At 35.7% G+C, this 19520-nt stretch overlaps 1 long non-coding RNA gene across 1 annotated transcript in view; it reads left to right on the top strand.

Moving 5' to 3' along the window:
• The window catches only part of LOC102961944, a 285798-nt gene extending 269609 nt beyond the window's left edge, over positions 1-16189 (top strand). Inside the window, exon 8 of the long non-coding RNA XR_006207806.1 lies at positions 16123-16189. This is a non-coding gene — a long non-coding RNA (uncharacterized LOC102961944). The remainder of the gene's footprint in view (positions 1-16122) is intronic.
• The last annotated feature ends 3331 nt before the right edge of the window (positions 16190-19520 follow it).

Genomic DNA, 19520 nt, shown 5'->3' on the forward strand with positions numbered 1-19520 from the left:
GGGTTGTTAGTGGCCATGGTGTTTGGCAAAGGCAAGTACAAGTCCTTCTCCAGAGTTGCATTTTCAAGCCAGGCCATGTTCCATTTTCAAGCCAGTTCCATTTTCAAGCCAGGCCATGAAGAAGTCCCATTTCTTGATTTCCAAAAAATTGAGATTATAAAAAACTATAAAACATATACAAAACAAAACAAACAAAAAACATGAGTAAGGGTCAGCAGAAAAAACAGACCATAAAAATAGTAAAAAAACAGTTGGATATGCCTGACCTGCAATAATTATCCACAAAAAGTTCTCTGGACAATAGTGGTTTAATGGGAAAGTTCTCTCAAATGATTAAGGGGATAGATAATTCTCAAACTATGTTATCTAGACACTGGAGGGGAAAAAGAGCTTTCTAATTAATTTTGTATGTACGTATTTTGTATAATTCCCATATGAAAGTTTGACAAAGCACAGAAATAGAAATTGTAGACCATCCAACTTTTAATTGTGGATATAAATATCTTTAACCAAATACCAGAAAAATGAATTAAAAGTTAGATTTTTAAGGAAACAAAATAAAAACTTACTGGAACAACATCAAGATAAAAAGCTTTTGCACAGGGAAGGAAACAATTAACAAAACTAAAAGGCAACTGACAGAATGGGAGAAGATATTTGCAAATGACTTACCTGATAAAGAATTAATATCCAAAATCTATAAAAAACTTATAAAACTCAACATCCCCCAAACTAAATAATCCAATTAAAAATGGATAAAAACATGAATAGACATTTTCCCACAGAAGATATACAGATGACCAACAGACACATGAAAAGATACTCATCACTTATCATCAGGGAAATGCAAATCAAAACTACAATGAGAGTTCACCTCACACCTGTCAGAATGGCTAAAATCAACAACACAAGAAACAACAGGTGTTGGTGAGGATGTGGAGAAAGTGGAGCCCTCTTACACTGCTGTTGGGAATGCAAAGTGGTGCAGCCACTCCAGAAAATAGTATGGAGGTTCCTCAGAAAGTTAAAAATAGAACTACTCTACAGTCCAGCAATTGTACTACTAGGTATTTACCCAAAGGATACAACAATCCTAATTCAAAGGGATATATGTGCCTTAAAGTTTATAGCAGCATTATCTACAATGGCCAAATTATGGAAACAGCTCAAGTGTCCATCAATCGATGAATGGATAAAGAAGAGGTGACACACACACACACACACACACACACACACATACATATACACACAATAGGATATTAACTATAAAAAAAGAATGGAGAATTCAGAAGGAAGATGGCGGCGTAGGAGGACGCGGGGCTCACAGCGCGTCCTGCCGATCACTTAGATTCCACCTACACCTGCCTAAAGAACCCAGAAAACCGCCAGAGGATTAGCAGAAGGGAGTCTCCGGAGTCAAGCGCAGACCAGAGGCCCACGGAAGAGGGCCAGAAAGGCTTGGCACGATATCTACAGTGTGCTAAACAGAAAAAATATGCAGCCGAGAATCCTTTATCCAGCAAGTCTGTCATTTAGAATAGAAGGAGAGATAAAGGTCTTCCCAAACAAACAAAAACTGAGGAATTTGTCACCACGAAACCAGCCCTACAAGAGATCCTAAGGGGGATCCTGTGAGACAAAGTACCAGAGACATCACTACAAGCATAAAACATACAGACATCACAATGACTCTAAACCCACATCTTTCTATAATAACACTGAATGTAAATGGATTAAATGCGCCAACTAAAAGACATAGGGTATCAGAATGGATAAAAAAACAAGACCCATCTATTTGCTGTCTACAAGAGACTCATTTTAGATCTGAGGACACCTTTAGATTGAGAGTGAGGGGATGGAGAACTATTTATCATGCTCCTGGAAGCCAAAAGAAAGCTGGAGTAGCCATACTTATATCAGACAAACTAGACTTTAAATTAAAGGCTGTAACAAGAGATGAGGAAGGGCATTATATAATAATCACAGGGTCTATCCACCAGGAAGAGCTAACTATTATAAATGTCTATGCGCCAAATACCCGAGCCCCCAGATATATAAAACAATTACTCATAAACATAAGCAACCTTATTGATAAGAATGTGGTCATTGCAGGGGACTTTAACACCCCACTTACAGAAATGGATAGATCATCTAGACACACAGTCAATAAAGAAACAAGGGCCCTGAATGATACATTGGATCAGATGGACTTGACAGATATATTTAGAACTCTGCATCCCAAAGCAACAGAATATACTTTCTTCTCGAGTGCACATGGAACATTCTCCAAGATAGATCATATACTGGGTCACAAAACAGCCCTTCATAAGTTTACAAGAATTGAAATTATACCATGCATACTTTCAGACCACAATGCTATGAAGCTTGAAATCAACCACAGGAAAAAGTCTGGAAAACCTCCAAAAGCATGGAGGTTAAAGAACACCCTACTAACGAATGAGTGGGTCAACCAGGCAATTAGAGAAGAAATTAAAACATATATGGAAACAAACGAAAATGAAAATACAACAATCCAAACGCTTTGGGATGCAGCGAAGGCAGTCCTGAGAGGAAAATACATTGCAATCCAGGCCTATCTCAAGAAACAAGAAAAATCCCAAATACAAAATCTAACAGCACACCTAAAGGAAATAGAAGCAGAACAGCAAAGGCAGCCTAAACCCAGCAGAAGAAGAGAAATAATAAAGATCAGAGCAGAAATAAACAATATAGAATCTAAAAAAACTGTAGAGCAGATCAACGAAACCAAGAGTTGGTTTTTTGAAAAAATAAACAAAATTGACAAACCTCTAGCCAGGCTTCTCAAAAAGAAAAGGGAGATGACCCAAATAGATAAAATCATGAATGAAAATGGAATGATTACAACCAATCCCTCAGAGATACAAACAATTATCAGGGAATACTATGAAAAATTATATGCCAGCAAATTGGACAACCTGGAAGAAATGGACAAATTTCTAAACACCCACACTCTTCCAAAACTCAATCAGGAGGAAATAGAAAGCTTGAACAGACCCATAACCAGCGAAGAAATTGAATCGGTTATCAAAAATCTCCCAACAAATAAGAGTCCAGGACCAGATGGCTTCCCAGGGGAGTTCTACCAGACATTTAAAGCAGAGATAATACCTATCCTTCTCAAGCTATTCCAAGAAATAGAAAGGGAAGGAAAACTTCCAGACTCATTCTATGAAGCCAGTATTACTTTGATTCCTAAACCAGACAGAGACCCAGTAAAGAAAGAGAACTACAGGCCAATATCCCTGATGAATATGGATGCAAAAATTCTTAATAAGATACTAGCAAATCGAATTCAACTGCATATAAAAAGAATTATTCACCATGATCAAGTGGGATTCATTCCTGGGATGCAGGGCTGGTTCAACATTCGCAAATCGATCAACGTGATCCATCACATTAACAAAAAAAAAGAGAAGAACCATATGATCCTGTCAATCAATGCAGAAAAGGCCTTTGACAAAATCCAGCACCCTTTCTTAATAAAAACCCTTGAGAAAGTCGGGATAGAAGGAACATACTTAAAGATCATAAAGGCCATTTATGAAAAGCCCACAGCTAACATCATCCTCAACGGGGAAAAACTGAGAGCTTTTTCCCTGAGATCAGGAACACGACAGGGATGCCCACTGTCACCGCTGCTGTTTAATATAGTGCTGGAAGTTCTAGCATCAGCAATCAGACAACAAAAGGAAATCAAAGGCATCAAAATTGGCAAAGATGAAGTCAAGCTTTCACTTTTTGCAGATGACATGATATTATACATGGAAAATCCGATAGACTCCACCAAAAGTCTGCTAGAACTGATACATGAATTCAGCAAAGTTGCAGGATACAAAATCAACGTGCAGAAATCAGTTGCATTCTTATACACTAACAATGAAGCAACAGAAAGACAAATGAAGAAACTGATCCCATTCACAATTGCACCAAGAAGCATAAAATACCTAGGAATAAATCTAACCAAAGATGTAAAAGATCTGTATGCTGAAAACTATAGAAAGCTTATGCAGGTAATTGAAGAAGATATAAAGAAATGGAAAGACATTCCCTGCTCATGGATTGGAAGAATAAATATTGTCAAAATGTCAATACTACCCAAAGCTATCTACACATTCAATGCAATCCCAATCAAAATTGCACCAGCATTCTTCTCGAAACTAGAACAAGCAATCCTAAAATTCATATGGAACCACAAAAGGCCCCGAATAGCCAAAGTAATTTTGAAGAAGAAGACCAAAGCAGGAGGCATCACAATCCCAGACTTTAGCCTCTACTACAAAGCTGTCATCATCAAGACAGCATGGTATTGGCATAAAAACAGACACATAGACCAATGGAATAGAATAGAAACCCCAGAACTAGACCCACAAACGTATGGCCAACTCATCTTTGACAAAGCAGGAAAGAACATCCAATGGAAAAAAGACAGTCTCTTTAACAAATGGTGCTGGGAGAACTGGACAGCAACATGCAGAAGGTTGAAACTAGACCACTCTCTCACACCATTCACAAAAATAAACTCAAAATGGATAAAGGACCTGAATGTGAGACAGGAAACCATCAAAACCTTAGAGGAGAAAGCAGGAAAAGACCTCTCTGACCTCAGCCGTAGCAATCTCTTACTCGGCACATCCCCAAAGGCAAGGGAATTAAAAGCAAAAGTGAATTACTGGGACCTTATGAAGATAAAAAGCTTCTGCACAGCAAAGGAAACAACCAACAAAACTAAAAGGCAACCAACGGAATGGGAAAAGATATTTGCAAATGACACATCGGACAAAGGGCTAGTATCCAAAATCTATAAAGAGCTCATCAAACTCCACACCCGAAAAACAAATAACCCAGTGAAGAAATGGGCAGAAAACATGAATAGACACTTCTCTAAAGAAGACATCCGGATGGCCAACAGGCACATGAAAAGATGTTCAACGTCGCTCCTTTTCAGGGAAATACAAATCAAAACCACACTCAGATACCACCTCACGCCAGTCAGAGTGGCCAAAATGAAGAAATCAGGAGACTATAGATGCTGGAGAGGATGTGGAGAAACGGGAACCCTCTTGCACTGTTGGTGGGAATGCAAATTGGTGCAGCCGCTCTGGAAAACAGTATGGAGGTTCCTCAGAAAATTAAAAATAGACCTACCCTATGACCCAGCAATAGCACTGCTAGGAATTTATCCAAGGGATACAGGAGTACTGATGCATAGGGGCACCTGTACCCCAATGTTTATAGCGGCACTCTCAACAATAGCCAAATTATGGAAAGAGCCTAAATGTCCATCAACTGATGAATGGATAAAGAAATTGTGGTTTATATACACAATGGAATACTACGTGGCAATGAGAAAAAATGAAATATGGCCTTTTGTAGCAACATGGATGGAACTGGAGAGTGTGATGCTAAGTGAAATAAGCCATACAGAGAAAGACAGATACCATATGGTTTCACTCTTATGTGGATCCTGAGAAACATAACAGAAACCCATGGGGGAGGGGAAGGAAAAAAAAAAAAAAAAAAAAAAAGAGGTTAGAGTGGGAGAGAGCCAAAGCATTAGAGACTGTTAAAAACTGAGAACAAACTGAGGGTTGATGGGGGGTGGGAGGGAGGGCAGGGTGGGTGATGGGTATTGAGGAGGGAACCTTTTGGGATGAGCACTGGGTGTTGTATGGAAACCAATTTGACAGTAAATTTCATATATTAAAAAATAAAAAAAATAAAAAAAAATAAAAAAAAATAAAAAAAGAATGGAATCTTATACTTGCAATGACATAGATGGAGGTAGAGAATACAATGCTAAGTGAAATAAGTCAGTCAGAGAAAGACAAATACCATATGTTGTCATTCACATGTGGAACTTAAGAAACAAAACAAACGTGCAAAGGAGAAAAAAAGAGATAGAGACAAATCAACAAACAGACTCATAACTATAGAGAACAAAGGATGGTTACCAGAAAGGAGATGGGTGGGTATATGGGTTAAAAAGGTGATGGGGATTAAGGAGTCGCTTGTGATGAACATCAGGTGATTTATAGCAGTGTTGAATCACTATATTGTATACCTGAAACTAATATTCCACTGGATGTTAAATAACTGGAATTTAAATAAAAACTTTAAAAAAGTTAGATTTTTAATTTTTTTAAGTGTATTTATTTATTTTTGATGGAGAGAGAGAGAGCGCACACACAAGCATGGGTGAGGGAGGGCCAGAGAGAGAGAGGGAGAGAGAGAATCCCAAGCCGGCTCTGTACTGTTAACACACTGTTAGCGCAGAGCCTGATGTGGGGCTTGAATTTATGAACTGTGAGAATATAATCTCAGCTGAAATCAAGACTTGGACACTTAACTGACCGAATCACCTAGGAGCCCCTAAAAAGGTAAAATTTTTAAATCATATAAAATACTAAAATAAAGATTATTCAAGTAATAGAATGCTGATTTATTTTAGGAAATCTATGAATGTAAGTCTTCATTACATATGTACTTCCAATAAAAAATAATCCACACGGTTATCTAGTGAGCCTTGAAAAACAATTCGATAAATGAAGTCCTACCACAAGTCAGCCAAAATCTCTTAGTAACCAAAGAGAGAAATATATTTCCTTATCATGATAAGAAATGGTATTTCTCCTAAATGAACAACAACAAAAAATAAATTCCTGCTGGACCATATTATTCAACAATATTGTGAAGTGTGTAACAATATTATCCCCAAACTGGGAATAAAAGTAGCTAAGGCACAATTAGCTTGACAATTTCACATGGTTGTTGCGAGGGGGAGTCAGGATTTGAATGAAGCAATGACATTTCAGAATCAATGCTAACAACTACCCCCTTCAGGAGATCAGATTCAGAATGTTAAATTTGAGTTGATTATTATATATGAAGCTAGTGCTATGCGATTGGATGTAGGAGTCCAGAGTTCAGGAAGAAAGTCTGAACTAGAGAAAAAGCTTGGGAATTATTAGAGCACAGATGTAATTTACAACCATGAGAAACAATGAGGTCACCAAAAAGACGAAGATGAAGACGAAGACGAAGACGAAGACGAAGAAGAAGAAGAAGAAGAAGAAGAAGAAATCTAGGAAATTCATTATTCAGAGGTGATCACGCAAGCCTAGAATGAACCAATAAATGAGACTGAGAAGAAGCCACCTGAAAGGAGATGATTCATAGAAACCAAATGAATAAAGTATTCTAAGGAAAAAGAAGTAATCTGTGTCCAGTTCTGCTAATAGGTCATATAAATGTGACCTGAATTAATTAACGGATTTAGCAACCTGAAATTGAGGATTCATTGAGAAGGTAATACCTGGTCTCAGAAAAAGGGATCACAGAACATACTGAGATTATAGAAGATTTTGTTGTTGATAGATGTAGAGTTCCAGAAGGGGCAATGGGAAGGTTATAAATGGAGGAGTGGTAGGAACTTGGAAGAGAATAGAGGATGTATGGAGCCACATGGAGAATAGAAGGAAGGAAATACAGGGTGGGGGTGATGGTGACCTGGGAATCTCCTTTTGTGGAAATAGAAAAAGGAAAAAAAGGACATAGTGGGACTCCTATTGGCTGTCTCAAGGCAAGCAAGGAGGTCATGAGGGAGGGAGAGGCATTAGAGGAAGGTGACCAAGAACCCTGTTCTACTTTTATAGAAGGTAGTATGGAAGTCAGGCTAGAGGTGGTCTTATTCTGAAGGCCTATAACTCTTTGAACTGGCAGGTGAAGGCTGGTAGATCTAAGGAGTGTTTAAATGTTAAGGGTTCACTCAACACCTGTTGGAGGTTAATAATGATCTTGAAGCATGAGAGGCTTGCTGTTGACTCCTGTAATCTTAGGATATGATACTAAGGGACAAAAAAGCAGAATGTAAAACAAGATTTTAAACTTGACTCCTCTTCTATTTCTAAAATTGAGGACATACACATACAAATCCATGTTCACTGAAAAATAGAATAGGAATGTAGACATCAAAATATTAAAAATTATATTTCTGATGTGAGATTATAGGTGATGTTTACACTCTTATTCACTGTCTCTTATATTTCCTAAAGTAAGCACCCATAATCAGAAGAAAGCCTTTCATATCAGAAAAAAAAGTTATTTAAAATGAACACATTTCCGGTTATAAGGTCCTGCATTTAGTAAATGCTTGCTGAACTGGTGATTATTTTGAATATTTGTAATGGGTGTTGTTGCTTAATTCTGAGAAGCCAGAATTCTCACTAGCAATGATAACTTTTAAATAATTAAAAAAATAAAATGTTACTAATAACAAAGAATGGGTGTTCTCACAGCTGATTTTCAGTTAAAGTGTTAGAATATGTAATTTAACCACAAGAGAGTAATTTTATATTTACTTGAGTGGTTTAAATAATTACCTGGAGACAAGGCAGGTATTCCTCTGCCAGAATACTATTAGAAAACAGTGAGGATGATTTAAGGAAAGTCCACAAGTTTGTGTTGGGGAATTTAAATCAGCATTTCAATAATTGAGAAGGATTTAATGTAAAACAGAGAGCCTTTCTGAAATAAGCAATCAAAATAATTCATTAAAGCAGTAATTACTGGTAGGCTTGGGTTTTGCTCTACTTGATATGTAAACAAGATTGGTAAATATTGTTGAAATGACACCTCACCTCAGGTAGTTTAACTTTCTTTATTGCTGAGGGGAAAAAGTGGTTCATTATCACCCTGAATCTTCTTTCCGCTCTCCCCACCCCCATCCCCCGCCCCGGTATCCAAACGGGAGAATTCAACCAAATAAAGAATTCCCAAGACCATAAATGTGAATCAAGTTATTATTTTTAGTCTACCATATAAACAGGACCAACTAAACTTGCTGAACATGATCAATTTTTGAAAGTATCAAAGATGAGTCAAATGGAATTTACAGTTGCTATAGGTTCACATGACTTAGTGCATTTAAGAACACAATTTTTATGAAATACAGGGAATGAACAAACGGATGTCATATTTGCTTCTCCATCTTTCACTCCTCTTACCTGCTCCTCCTTCTGTGCCACATGTTCCCAATTAGTGTTTTCCTTAACAAAAGTAAAATCTGTATTTTATGAAAGAAAGGAATTTCCTATTACGTATGCTTTTGACCTTACTTTCCTCCCTTCTTGGGAAGATTTTGAATCTCCCTTTGCCTGCGTCATTTTTTAAAATTCACTTTTTTCTTTTGTGAGGTTGTACTTACCTGAGATAGTAATCACTCTAACTTTTATACGTACTCTATGTTGTGTGTTGTGTGTGTGTGTGCGCGTGTAATTTGCTTTCTACCCTATGAGATATTCAAGGACAGGAAGTATCATTGACATGTTTTGTGTCTAGATAAAGTTGGAGACTAGAAGCAGGTTTGGAAGAGTTAGAAGACTGTGGGACAGATCGCTTTGATAATCTACTACTACTACTAGTTATGAAATGAATGACACCTAAGTTTTGGAGATCTGACAGAAGTTTGGGTCCCTTAGAATCTAAGCAAAGCCTTTGCAAGAAAAGTGACACCCATTGAAATGTTATAGATGTATGCTATGGCACTTTTTCCCATTTTCTTTTATTTATTATTTCCCCCTCGTTGGCAGCCTGACTGAATTACAGTTTGATATTCTGAACACTATGATATTGCCTCATATACTCATTAATATGTATCATGTTTGAGGTTTTAGGTATTATCTGTTTGGATGAGGTTTCTCTTTGAGATCTGAGACCTAAGGTCCCAAGATCAAGGTAAAATAACCAAACTGATTCTAAATCACATTATTTCAAGTAATATCAGACTTACAAAGTGATAGGATGGATTAGACCACATTTCACTTTGACTTAGGGTTTGAGCAGGAAGCTGGAACTCTGAGCAAGTATCCATAATATGGATTTCTAATCTAAAGAAAGGAAACACAAGGATGTGAGTTCAGGGCTTGAATCAAGATAGAGAAGTCGTTTCTAGTGGGAAAATCAGATGGAAAGAGGTTGAAAGTAAGAGTATAGATATTCAGTTATTTGGGTAAAGCAATTGGCTTGGTTTTAAGGGCAAGAATCAGGAATGGGGACATAAACTCAGGAATCTAAAGAAAAAGGGAGCACATTTTAGGAGTTCAATGGCAGGAGCACAACTACTGGGAAATGATTCAGCTAAAAAATAAATATTAAAGTGTGCATGACCCTTGGCTTGGGGGAGTGACTAGGACCACAGGTTAGGAATAAATAGAGCATAGGGAGGATATTAGGAAGAGCTGGGAAATGCAGTATGAAGGGAGTGACATATATGAGTTTATTTACTAATTACTAGAAATGAAAGAGATACGCATAATGTTTAATAAAGCTTTGGGTCAACAAGATGATCGCAACATAGTTACTTTTAATTCCAGATTTATGGTCAGAGGACTCCTGGGGCATTGCTTCCTCTAGATATGACTCACATTGAAGATCTGTCAATAATCACCATTTTCATTTCAATATCATGACTTGGGCTAAGATTATCCAAGTAGACAGATATCTTCAGCTACAGGATAGTACTGTAAAATCTTCCTAGTTCTCTAAGAAGCTTATGCTAATAGAAATAAATTCATAAGCAATCATCTGGAATCTTCCTTTCAATCCATCTTTTAGGACTTGTACAATAAAGTAGATTAGGAGTAATAACAAAAACTATCCCTTTTCTTCATGTAAAAATTGTGAGATCTCTGGTTAAAACTCTCCATCCTGTTAAAATTAAAATTTCATGTTATGATAATTACTTTCCCTACATGAGAGGAAAGATAAGCAGTCACTGTATTATACTGATGATGTCATAATTTATCCATATAACAAACAGTGAGTTGTCTCCTCAGGTGTAGATAAAAGCATTGATAGGACCTGCTCCTTTCCTCAGGTTGCTCACAGACTAGTGAGAGAATCATGTAAGAGGAAATAATTACAGTCTATAGAGGGTAAGTACAAACAAAAAAAGGCATGCGAGTTCTATCACAGCCTAGATGGAAGGTACAAATTCATGTGGGGGATGAGGAGTACTTCTGAGATGAATCTTAAATAATGAGGGGCCTATAATTAAATGAAATCAGGGAACGACCCCAGCATGAGCAAGGCAGTGAGGTAAGCCACCATGGTGTGAGCAGAGAAGTGGAAGCAGCTTGGTGTGGCTAGACTATCAAATACAAAGCATTTGTTGTGGAAAATGAGGCTGTGAGACTGAGCAGAATTTCGGAGCCAGATCATGCAGATACATATATCCCCTGTCAAGAATCTAGGTTTTATCCTGAACTGGATAAAAATAAAAATATGTTTAAGAAAAATATGTTTAAGAAAATATGTTTAGGGAGTGTCTTAAGAGAAGCCTCTGGGTAATGGATTTAACATTTGACAGGAAGCATCCTGGAGGAAGGACCATCCATCAATTAGGATTCATGATGAAGTTATCCGGTCTGTAGAGCATTAGGGTCTAAATCGTGGGTGAAAACCCTGGCTGCACATTAGAATCACCTGGGAGCCTTGAAAACTATTGATACCTGGGTTCCATCCCAAGCAGTGCTGCTGTAATTGAACTGGGGGTGATGCCTAGGGATCAGAATCTTTAAAATTTTCCCCAAGTGATGCTAATATGTACCCCAGACAACAGTTTTGGGGATTAGGAAGAGGAGATGAGTTCAAGCTAAATAGAAAAGGTAAAATGTAGTGATTATTTGTATATGTGGGATAAGAATGATATCAGTATTAAGAATGATTCTCTTTCTTGGCTTCTGAGTTGATGGTAGCACTGTAAACTCTGCTAGATAAAGCAGGTGAAAGAAAAAGTTTGAAGGAAATATGAGAAGATAAGTTTTGAATGTGTACATTTTGGAGTATCAAGGAAATCTAGAACACAAAGCTTAAACTTGAAGAAGACTAGTGTGGAGCTATTTATGTGGTGTCTTCAAATTCATTAGACTCTGCCTCATACAACCAATTTGTGAGGTATGTAGGACAAATAAGTTTACGTGATAGTAAGCTTTATTTTTTAGAGCAGTTTTAGGTTCACTGCAAAGTTGAGAAGAAAACTACACAGGGTTCTTATATAGTCCTGTCCCCACGCACACGCAACTCCTCCACTACTGACATCCCTCACCAGAGTGGGACACGTGCTTCTCACTCTAGGCAGTCCTATGTTTCTCATCCATTCCTGTTAGCAGAACATACATACTCTGATTGTATTAATTTTACATATACTTTAAAAAATGTTCTGCAACTAAATGACAATTGGAAACCACTAATTTAAAGAATTCTAAAGTTCCTCAATTGGACTTTCCACCTGATAGCCTTTTCAATTCATTGCGTATAATCTCATCCAAAGTCCATCGTTTATATCGGGGTTCACTCTAGTCTTCTTACATTCCATGATTTTTGACAAATGTATAGTGACATATATCCACCATCGTAGTATCATACAGAATAGTTTCACTGCCCTAAAAAAAAATTTGCTGTGTTCTGCTTGGTCAGCCTTCCCACACCCCAACCTCTGGCAATCATTTATCTTTTTACTATCTCCCTACTTTTCCTTTTCCAGAATGTCACATAGTTGGAGTCACATAGAATATAGCCTTTTCAGATTGTCTTCTTTCACTTAGCAACATGCATTTAAGTTTCTTTTATGTTTTTAATGGCTTCATAGCTCCTTTATTTTTTTAATGCTATATAATATTCTGTTGTCTGGATATAGTTTATTTATCCATTTGCCTACTGAAGGACATCTTGGTTGCTTCCAAGATTTGGCAATTATGAATAAAGCTGCTATAAACATCTGTGTGCAGGCTTTTGTGTAAAATAACTTTTCAACTCAGTTGGGTAAATACCAAGGAGGGTGATTGCTGGAACACAGTAAGAATATATTTAATTTTGTAAGAAACTGCCAAACTACCTTCCAAAATGGCTGTACCATTTCACATTCCCACTAGCAAAGAATGAGAGTTCCTATTGCTCTGCATCTTTGTCAGCATTAAATCTTGTCAGTATTCTGGATTTTGGCCATTGTAATGAATTTGTAATGGTATCTTATTATTTTAAGTTTCATTTCCCTGATGCCATATGATGTGCAACATTTTTTCATATGTTTATTTGCCATCTGTATAACTTCTTTAATGAGATGTCTGTGAAATTCTTTGGTCCATTTGTTTAATGTTTATCTATTTTTGAAAGAGCACAAGTGAGGGAGCGGCAGAGAGAGAAGGGGACAGAGGATCCAAAGCAGGCTCTGTGCTGACAGCTGTGAGACTGATGTGGGGCTTGAACTCATGAACCTGAGCTGAAGTCAGATGCTCAACCAACTCAGCCATCCATGTGTCCCTCTTAGGCCCATCTTTAGTCAGATTTAAAAAAAAATTTCTTATTATTGGATTTTAAGAGTTCTTTGCATATTTTACATAACAATCCTTCATCAGATGTGTCTTCTGCAATTTATTTTTCAGTCTGTGGCTTGTCTTTTTCTTCTATAATAATACTTTTTAAAAGAAATAAAACACACTCTAAATAGCACCTTCTGGTCCTGCTCCTCTTCGTTTTTCCTCTCCTAGCATATGTATCTTTACCTGCACAGTTCCTCTGGAGGATAATGCAGTCAAACTCCACACATTATCAATGGTAATCAGTAAATAAACATGATAATCACAACGGAATGCTGTGGGAATATTTATGAGTATGATTAATAGGAATTTAGGTAAGTCAGTAACTATAACAAAATATGTCATTGCCGTCTTGTTTGCTAATGTTAATTATCCAGCAGAGAATAAGAAAGAGCACAACACAGCTCTAATGCTGAAGAGATTGTTGTAATGTTGTGCCCTCACATATCATTTGGTTGTAAAAAACTGAAGGGATCAGAGATGTTTTATGGGATATCCTGAAAAGCTGAAAAAGTATTCCAGGAAAAAGAAACAATAAACAGACATTCTGGTAAGTCACCATTATCTTCCTCAACCTATGTGGACACTCTTCTAGTTCCAAATGAAGAAAAATAAGTTTTAGCCTAGACTGGACTGCTCATGATGTTGGAAAGCACACAAAAACATGGCACTTATTGGAGTTATAAATCATCCCATCTGAGGAAACTAAATTATCACGAATCAAAATGCAGTTTAGGAACAAAGTGCTCCAGAGAGTAGGATGCAACTGATATTTCTTTGGTATTGATGTGTTTGGAATTTGTGGTGAAAAATAATGGAAGCCATAGTAAGAAATACTAATCTAAACAGTGATTTGTGAACTATTCCACAGGGCTTTAGAGTTTTAAGGAGATACATGAAAGTCATTATGCGCAGAAAAGGAAGGGTTCGATAAAGTAGTCCTATGGTTCTCACCCATTCCTGTTAGCAGAAAATACACACTCTGATTATATTAATTTTACATATACTTTAAGAAGTGTTCTGCAACTAAATAACAATTGGAAACCACTAATTTAGAGAATTCTGAAGTTTCTCAATTGGACTTTTCACCTGATGACCTTTTAAATTAATTGCTTATAATCACCATTAATCATTCTGAAATCAAATCTCAGCATTATTGAAGAGAATAAATTAGGACTACCATTTCAATCACAACTTACATTTTTCTTCTTCAGCTGCTCAAAAGTAAATTCCATATAATGTACATACACTTGTATGGTTGGAAAATAATTGTTTTTTCAAAAGCAATTTATTAACACTCCAAGTAGGTGTGGTGCAATTTTGAGTTAGTCATTTTTAATCCCATAGAGCTTTCATTATAACACATACTTGGTACTTTATTTGTATGAGTTCCTTGCTACAAGAATTATCACTCAGTTATCTTGTCAATAAATATTAGACTCAGCCACCTGTCAAAATATGTGATCTCAAATAATATTAAACTAACTATTAAAATCTAGGGTGTTTTGGAGAGCTTGTTATTATAATAGTAATTTTTCCAGCTTCAGTAAATGTTAAGTCATTATGATCTAACTGGATTAGCTAGATAAGAAGCAGTTCTTTGATCCTGAGAATGTGTTTTCCTTTTTCTGTGATTGAATATATTCTTTTAACATATAAAGAGCAATGATTTAGGTCCTGGTTCATTCCAGGAAGATCCGTTTTAAAACACTGGCTCATGATATACTAGCTATTATTCATTTGTAAATTAGATGGAGATTTTTTTCAGAATGGAGATTATATTTTGCTAGTGATGAGACATCTTGTGTCTATGATCCAGGTGAATGTTTTCTTATATAAAGCTTATATAAACCAAAGAAATTGGACTTGTAAGTAATATGACTGTGGGTGTTCATGAAAGAAGAGGAAAGACATTGGGGTGGTCTCAAATATTTCATCCAGGTTGGTTTAGATTCAGGAGAATTATCCACATTATACTATAGAACAAACCTGTTTAGATACTTGAGTATTCATGATAGCCATTCTCTCTGAGACAAAGCTGGTTAGCTGGACTAATTTTAATATATAGCCTATTATTAATCTCCATATAGGCTGTGGCTTTTCTGTTTTGAAATAGGGATATAACCTCAGACACAGTGTAAAAGAGCTGAGTTGATTATAGTTTTCCAGGAAACTTAAGTGTGTTTGGTCTCTTTGATTGGATTGCATAGATTGCTTTGGATGTTTGGATAGGTTACTACCATAGATGGCCACATCCATTAACGTAGTTTGGGTTATCTTCCAAGTTTATAATACTCTTGCCCCTATGCCACAAGTAACTCATGGTAGCCATATAATGGCACGTGATGTTGCCTCTCAGGCATTGATGATTGGATTGAATTGGACATGGCACAATTGATGCCAAATAGATTTTGTTTTGGGTATTTTGGAATTGGAATAAGAAAGCAAGTGACTTCTGCTTACAGACAACATTTCAGGTAAAATCAGGAGCTGTAATCTGTCCATAATATTCTATACGGATAAAGAACCAGAAAGAAGAAGAATGCAGCTAGGCAAAGAGAAGCATCATTGATAAAAATAAAAATTCCTAATAGTTTACATATCTCAGTTCTAGTCAATATAGGTTCCATATGACTGCTTCTCTCCATTTCATCATAGTATAGTTCTCTCTCTCTTTCTCTTTCTCTCTCTTTTTTTTTTCCTTAAGGAAGCATGAGTTGTTTCTATCACTTACAATGAAGATATCCCACTCAATAAAGATTGAATTCATTAATGAGGACAACAAATATGAAGATACATGTAAGTAACATGGTGTGTGTTCAACATAATTAAATCTAATATTAAAATGTTATGATCTTTACAACTTTCAGTTTCAGTGGGTAACCTTTATTTGACTTTGTCTTCAAATTCTGGGAATCCTTTACTCTAGCCACTCAAGCACTTTCTACGATATTTAAGACATACTTCAAATCTAAGATTACATGAAATCATTTGCTTTATTTCAAAAGACAAAATATTGAGACATTATCTTTGAAGAAACACAGTAATAAGTCATAGTTACATCTAATGAGTTGTTATTGAATTTGTACAAGCAAATTAAAGATCTCCTTTTATGCAGTTAGAAATGCTGATCTTACCCATTATGTTAGCTTGCCATTGATATCTTATCTTATTGACAAAAATGTAAAAGTGAGAAGCATTATGTCAGTTCTGTGTTGAACTACTGAATGTGTAAAATGTAAAAGAAGTAGACATTGTTGGCTAGAAATAATGTTTATTATTTTTTTTTATTCCTGCAAATGGCTGCTTAAACATTTGAAATGTGTATAAAACCTTGTTATTCTTTGATTTGTATCCTCATGGCTTATTCCTCTCAGGAACTGTCAGTTTCTTGTGTGTGTGCATGCAATATATTTAATTTCTTATTTTATTTTTTTTTAATTCATATAAAGTGGAGAAAATAGGTTTGGATCTCTTTGATCAATTCCTTCAGGTGCTAGTCTTCTTTAATTGCAGTATTGATTGCAGCAGGTGTAATGGGACCTGTGACTTCATATGACACTATGTCAGCCTTCAGAGGAAACAAAAGCTTTGGAAGAAAGTGGTTCAGGTTACTATTTATCTCATGACCCTATGAAAGTTGACATGTGTCATTAATAGTGACATGCCAAAGATTCAGATTTCTTTGGCATAGCCTCTGCAAGTTAAGACTATTCTCTGAATCTTTATAGTCTTGAAATCTTTCCATGTACATTTCCCATGAGAATTTTAGTATTTCTTGAGTTCAGCAAGGTCAGATGAAAAGCAATCCCCCCCCCCCTTTCTTCTGGTTTCTGGTTGGCTTTTTTGTTTTAGATAACAACCGGTGGAAGAATTGTGAAATTGTAAGAGCTCATAATTTAGTAAGGGAAATAAGCAATGGATACAAATAGTGGCAACCCAAGATGGTCTATTAGTGGCATATCTGAGACTAAGGCAGTTGGGAAAAGCCATTTCTGAAAGTGGACACGGGAGGCTGGTGGATCTGTCTCAGCCACTTTTTAGCTGTTTCCTCACTGGTGATTTGAGCAATAAATATAATCTATATAAACTTCAGTTTCTTCATGTGAAAGATGGGACTAATAATAATATTCATTTAATTAGGCTGTTTGTCAGCAGAAAACAAGACAGTATATATCTCTAGATAATCATATGCACTCAAAAAAATGTAAATGAAACATAATGCCTGCAGTAGAAGAATAAGTTACTTTTACCTGGAATATTCAGAGAAGAAGCCAAGAAAAAGAGAGAACATAACTATAAGGGGTGTAAGGTTTCAAAGACTGAGATGATGGGAAATGCCTAAGTGATGGTTATCAGAGGTGAAAATGTGACACATGACCACAGGAAAGTGAATAAACTAGTTTGAGAGATATATAATGCTTCTGTATTTCAATGCCTCTTAAACTTTTCAAACCAAAAGACTCCTAAGGGCACAGGAAAACATCTGTCCCTAGGGAAGGGAACACCACCAATACCTCTTCCAATGCCACCTAGTAACAAACATGTATGAATGTTTGCAATTGACTTTGCTCTATGCTTTACATTCACTGCCTCAGTTTATTGGCAAAATAACTCTTGGAGATTGCATGAGTCTCACTGCATGAGAAAAGGAACATGAGGATCACAATTAATGAGTTAGTAGGTGATGGAACTGGGGACTCAGGAGTATGACTACAGGGCTCTCTTTCTAAACCACTCTGTATCCTGCCTCAGGAGACTTGATTCAGGGTGTCCAATTTTTTTTGAAGTCTCTTATTTTATTATTATTATTTTTAAACCATGAAAATGTTGAATCCAATTCCATAATATATACATTTATTTTGATATAATGTTTTAAAATACTTTCTGTGCATATGTTTTCATCTATCTGTTCAGTGGGTTACACAGACTCGATTTCAGAAGCTCTGACAATTTTCAAGTGTCTCTTTTCAAGGATATTAAGATATAACCTTGAAAGAGCTTCTAGCAATTTTTAATTTGCTTGTTTGATGGTGCTTTTCACTATATAATTCCCAGCCAAGACTTTTGCTGCTTTGTTTGAAAAATGAAATAAAAAATCTAATGCTCTTTCTTCAACATTTGCTTGATTAATTTTAAAATTTTCTATATTTATAACTTTATGCAGTTATTAATTAAGGTTTTATGATAACAGAATAGCTTTGTATAAGACTTCCTTAAAGTTTTATGGTTTTTTTCAGTTGATGATTTATAATTAAATACTTGTCATGAGGAATCATGAATCTCCTCTGAAGAAAACTTGTAAATGGATTCCTAAACTTCAAATTTGGAGTCAAGTTTAGAGACATTGAAATATTTATTCTACGAAATTAATAAAGGATAATTTTAAAGGAGTTGTAAATATCTACATTACACAGGATTATATTCTAATTAAACTTATTAGCAGCATTATAGAAAAGTATTGTATTTTAGTTGCAAACAATTATATTAATCTATGTAATGTAGACTTACTATTCACAAATTATCTTCTGTTTGTACTTTAATGGTGAAGACCAAATACCAATTTGAATCAATTATGTTTAATATCTTGATTAGCAGCATATCTCTTGGAAAAAATAATAAAGTTTGCAAGATTTATGAAATTCAGACATACTTTAAAACCACAAATGCTTTCATTTCTTGAGAGCCAAAAATGAATGGAAATTAAGCTTAATGTATTAACTAAAAGCAAATAAACAAAACATATACCTAAATAACACTAATTTTGGTTCTAATTTAAGTAAGAACTTTAATATATGGAACTTTAACTCTTTAATTATGATATACCTAGGAAAGTGAATTATGATTAAATTCATATGCAACATTTCATAGTAAAGTTATAAGAAACAGGCCAGAAAAGAGAGACAAAAATGATTTAAAGAAATCATCATGCCTACAATACTGATTTTTTTCCTCTGGCATGTGGCCAAAGCATTGTCTTTTCCAACAGGAATATAAGACTGATATTTTGGTTACAATTACATGGGAGATGTGTTTAAAGACAATACCCCAAAATATAATTGATTAATTGTTTTTATTATTATTATTATTATTATTATTATTATA

The sequence above is a fragment of the Panthera tigris genome, chromosome C2, assembly GCF_018350195.1.
Source record: "Panthera tigris isolate Pti1 chromosome C2, P.tigris_Pti1_mat1.1, whole genome shotgun sequence".
Classification (NCBI taxonomy): Eukaryota; Metazoa; Chordata; class Mammalia; order Carnivora; family Felidae; genus Panthera; species Panthera tigris.